This window comes from Arachis ipaensis, chromosome B07 (genome assembly GCF_000816755.2).
Source record: "Arachis ipaensis cultivar K30076 chromosome B07, Araip1.1, whole genome shotgun sequence".
Lineage (NCBI taxonomy): Eukaryota > Viridiplantae > Streptophyta > Magnoliopsida > Fabales > Fabaceae > Arachis > Arachis ipaensis.
Window position 1 is genome coordinate 124,037,559 of NC_029791.2, and position 5,902 is coordinate 124,043,460.

A 5,902-nucleotide genomic window follows, 5' to 3' on the forward strand; every position below is an offset into this window, starting at 1 on the left:
TCAATAGCCAATTTTATGGTGTTTAAATTTTGTCTAATTTATTTTTTTTGTAATAAATTTTAATTTTTAAAAATTATTTATTTATATATTTTTTAAATTAAATATTAATTTTTTATTTTTTTTAATAAATAGACACTACTTTTTAAGTACTATAATATTTTTTTTTTTCAATTTATTTTGATCATTTTGTTTAGAGTATGGTGAGTGTTATTCTCCTAAATGTTAATAATAACAATTTTCGCATTGGGTACTGTTTCTGCCTAGTAAGTTTCAGAAGAGGTATAATTCGTCTAGTCTAAGGTTAAACTCGTTTTAATCTGGCAGGATAAGGTATACGTCGGCTTCCAAAGAACGGCGGCGGTGGATACCTACAAAGACACTCTAATGCTCAAGTCTGAAAGAGAGTAAGAAGAATATATATTGCAATTTAGAGTGCATAGCGTACCTTCTTTTTTTTTGTGCCTCCTCTTATATAATGGATTATGTTGTATTTTTGCCCTATAGTGTGGCTAGCTTGTTTGACCTATCCTCCCCGATTCAATATATTTCGAAGGTTGCATATAACCATCTCCTTTCTTTTCTCCGTGTTAGGATAAGGATCCCTTTGTTTTCTATTTTATTTAGCATGTTGCGGATTTATAGTATTAACGGGTATGAGCTATAACAGATGGATCATAGGCCCCGAAGCCGAATGAAAATATAGAGATAAAATGATAGTAGAGCTTTTAGTAAATAATATATCTTCATCAAGTTTGTTAGCTATAGCTGATCTGCTCGAGTAGGAGACTGATACAGAGGCTATGATTGAGTATTTAGGTACAAATGTAAAAAGTTCCTTATTTGTGGGATATAGTTTTTGGACTTCGTATTGATTTGTATTTTTGTATGTTTGCAGGTGAGGAGGCGCCAAAAACCACAGTGAGCAGTTTGCGTGCCTTTTTCAAAGCAAAAAACATGGAGAGGGAGGGATCCACTAATAATGTGAAAACTGAAGTAGGAGCCGAGGTGGACGAACCTTCTCCCCGAAAAAAGGTCAGTTATAAGATGAAGGGGATAAAGAGAAGTTGATGGATTTGACCGAGACTAAATTTGGTGATAAAGAGGTTAATCTGGGAGAAGTGAAAAGGCTTACTGAAAATTAGAAAGCTTTACATGGGTATAAAGGAGATGAAGATCTCACATCCATGTGGACTGAGCATTTTCCTTTTATACTAACATTGATGAGTATGGTTAGTTTTCTGCCGATATGAAACTTATTCACAATGTGGGTGATGTAGGAGTGGTTCAGTATTGGCATTTGTGATATTTTGAATGAATACCGCTCTAATATGTTGCATGTTTTAATTGTGGGATTTTGTGAATTGTTATTCGGTTTTGGATTGCATAGTTAGTTTGATTAGTTTCGAAATATATTGCAAAAGGTAATACCAGCTGGTTTGAATTTGATATTTGTTAATAGTTTACTTTAAAAATTTGCAATTGCTCGAATAAGTGATATCGGTTTGAACGTAGGTAATTCGTCCTATTAGTCGTACGACCTATAGGTCGGTGCGAGAATGAAAAATAGAAAATAATAATAAAGATTAGCAATTTTAAGGAATAGTGTTGTATTGATGAGGATCCTTCATGGTTAAAGAATAGGGGTGTGCCTCGTTAAAATCTCTCACGGCAAAATTCAATTTAGGGATAAAATCCAAGTAGTAGGAAAAAAAGTACATCATCTTATCCTGACATATAGAATTAGCTATAATATATCTTTAAAGAAGAGATGTTTCATGTGCTTGACAGGTTGTTGCCCTCTAATATTTGTAATTTGTATGCTCCTCGTCCAATGACCTTTGATATTCGGAATGGGCCTTCCCAATTGCGCTGAGTTTACCGTGACCTTGTGATTTTTGTGCTTCTTCTATTTTTCTGAGAATGAGATGTCCTTCATAGAATGACCTTGACTTGATCTTTTTGTTATATTTTTGAGCCATAGCAAGTTGTGTTGTGCGTTATTGAATTAATGCTTGATCTCGTATTTCTTTTATTGAGTTCAGTTCGGTGGCTCTTAGCTCGGCGTTTGCTTCATCATTGAAGATATTTGTTCAACTAGACTGATGTGAGAGACTTTAACGGGTATCATGGCCTCACAATCATATACCAATCGGAAATGAGTCTCTTTTGTTGCTGAGTATTCAGTTGTGTTATAGCTCCACGATATTTCTGGAATGAATTCGGTCCATTGTCCTTTGGAATCATCCAATTTTTTTTTCGTAATGGCTGCAATATAACTTTATTGGTAGTCTTAGCTAAGTCATTAGTCTAAGGGTGTTTTACAGATGAAAATTGATGAACAATCTTAAAATTTTGTAAAACTTGTTAAATTTTTTTAACGAATTGTCTACCATTGTTAGTGATAATGGAATGAGGTATACCGAATCTGCATATTATGTTTTTTCAAACAAAAGATATCATCTTTTTAGAATTGATTTTTGTTAAAGTAGTAACGATTAAAATTTTGACTTGACCTGGTATTTGTGGAAAAGAATCGAGGATATCTAGCCCCCACTTACTAATGGGTCAGCTTACTTCCGATGGGTGTAGCTGCTCGGCCGGATTGTGAATGATTGGGACATGACGTTGATAACGATCGCAATGTTTGACCTTGTTCATGCAATCCCTTTGTAATGTAGGCCAGTAGTATCATGCTCTAAGGATTTTAGATGTTAGGCTTCTGCCCTCTATGTGTATGTCATATACCCCCTCATGGACCTCATCCATGACGAGTTTAGCGTTGACCTTGCTTAAACATTTTAGCAAGAGTCTTGTAAAATCTCGTTTATATAGTTCAATTTCCATCATAGTGAAAAAATTGGATTGTCTTTTGAATTTTTTTTTTATCCTTGACATCTTCTGGTATTATTCCTGTTTGTAGATATTTGATGAATGGGTCTCCCCAATCAATTTTCAGTGTAATGCTCAAGACAACAGTTAGTCTAACACTGGGCTCATTTGGTGTTATTTATGATAAGCTCATCATATAAGTTTGATTCCTAGCTGTTGTTAATTTTGATAGAATATTAGTTTGAGAGTTTTGTTTTCGAAATATGTGAGATATTTCAAAATTTAAAAGGTAGGAGATAAGTGTATTTTGAAGTATTCTCACTACATGATAAATCGATTTAGTTTTACTAACTTTTTTGAGTATTACTTCCACTATGTTTCGATTTACCATGATCAAAATTCTAAATTCTTAAAAACGAAACACGTTCTCTGCTACACTATTAAATCGAATATATAGATTATAAATTTTGAGCATAAATTGAATGTGTGATTCGATGTATATGTACAAATCGAACTTAGTTATTTTAATTTACATAAATTCAAATNCGGTATTATTTTTTCCTTTTACACTATAGTCCTATAAATTATTGAATAAGATAACCCTTCAAATTTTAAAATCACAAATTAGTTAGACTAATAATCTAATATATCAACCTTTTCTAAATGAGGAAGGAAGAACTCATTTAGTGGATAAAGAATCATTTTAAATTTTTGAGAGATTATTTACCCTTTTGATTTATATGGTTCAAGATTTCGAGTGAAGAAAAAAAAAAAATCAATGCCACGATTGTCAAGGGGGTAAATGAAACTCTTGTATTAATATAGGAATGTTATTATGACATTATGTAGTACTTCATTTAAGTTATTTCAATATCTAGAATGAATTAGAACTAGTTTATTCATAAATACAAGAAAATGTTTATTATATGCCAAGAAAAGTCCCGAAGGGTTGGACTAGAATATTGTATAAGGTGAAAATCCTTTTGATAAATATGTTCAAAATGACAAATATTTGATACACTCATAAAAGTTCCCCATTTCATTTCTTTCTCCCCTTTTGTTAACCTTTCTCTCAATTTCTCCATCTTTAAACTAAAAATGGGTAACCCATAAATAGAGGTGAAAAAATGTCAGTCGGTCTCTCAGAGAGATGCAGTTTGATATGTATTTAGTCTGATCTAATCTGACCTATTATAAAATAGGCACAAACTCAAATTTTTATAAAAACCTTATTATATTAATATTTAATAGGTCAGACTCAAACTTACTAATTAACTTTATTGACCTTTTAACAGGCTTCAAGTCAGGTCAGGCTAAATAACAGGCCAAGTTTAATACTTTAAAAAAAGTCTATAACAGACTGTAGATTAGACTCAAACCAATCAACTACATAACAGACCAAACCTATTAAAAATAAAATTTGACCTGACCTAGCCTGTTTCTACTGCCCCATAAATAATCAAGCAAACATCTTAATGTATATGCCCAAAATCTATTTTTATGGGTTGTTTATCATTTTGATTCCATTCTCAGCGGAGGGAGATATTTATCCTAATAGAAATATTTGATAACTAAAATAAACGAGTAAAAAAAAATCCGAACTTGTCTTATTTAATATTTATTAATTATTATAATAATTAATAATTAATAAATACTAAATAAAATAAATTTTAATTTTTTTTTGTCTTTCTAATATTACCGTTTACTCTAAACTATTTTTCTTTTCCTTTTTTGTTTGGCTGATCAAATTAAAGTTAGGTCAATTGACATTGACTGAAGCATAAATAAAAAAATCTAGGTACTATTTTTGTTGGTAACCTTGTTTTGTAAGCATCCAACATCATTTACGGTTCCATGTCTCAGGCTTTTATTAAACAACTTGTCAATCTTATATTACAAATCTGCTCTAGATTCGTTGTATTCACATAGTACTTATCTGTTGTTAAATTTTCAATTCATAGCACAATTTTGGAACACAAATATAATCATGGAAATTAAGTAAAGTTGTTAATGAGAATTTAAAAATTAAAATTTTTATAATATTAGGAAATTAAATTAAATTTATAATCTTTTTTGTAATTTTAATGCTACTGGTTAATTACTTTTATGTAAGTAAGATTAAAACACTGAAGATAGAAAACTAACTTTGACGCAATGAAAAACATATTAATCGGTGAGATCTGTTCACCAAACAATCTGAAGCAGAAATTTATAAAGCCATGGAACATTACACAAATACTTTTTAAAATTTTATGATATGGCATGCCAGGCTGTATATAATAATAAAACAAATAATAATAATACTACTAATAATAATAATAATAATAATTAAAGCATGCAGATTAAATGAACTATTAAACCAATTTAAAAATATATCACATGTATTGATTTTTATGTTATAACTTATAAGAACTTACGGATACATATACGCTTTTTAATTTGAATATGGAAGCAAAGAAAGTGTTGGATTCGCGTATGGAGAGGAGAGATATTTTAACTCATTGTGGGATTAGAGGAAGTAGAACTCGGACTCTGCGAGTTGTGTCCCTCAAAACCTAAAAGAAAATTACCTAGAACAAGAAAAACGGAAGATCCGAATTCCACGTTTCAGATTTCAAATTTCATCAACTGCAAATCGGATCATGCGATTTGTAAAGCAAAATTTCATCACCAAAGAATTCGCATGATTCGAGTTGTTCTCCTTTTGGCTCAGAAAAAACTGTCTCACATTTTTGTTTTGTACGCCATAACTCCATTATTATTTTTTATTTCTGATTAATAATTGCTTCGCTTAGATTAGATAGGTGTATGTGAGTATGTGCTGTTAGAAATTGAGATTTGACAAAATTTATGGTCATCTTAAAAACCGAAAAGAATAACACGTAGTCCTTGTCATGATAGAACCTGAATCCACCTCGAAAGATCTAGAATGTTGCTGTTTAAATTTAAATAGATCTAAATTAAATCATTCATTTAATTCAATACAAATTAAAAATTATTAAAATTGGATTTAAATTATTACATTTTTGGTAAGTTACATACTTGCATAGATTAGATCAGATTTAGAATCTAT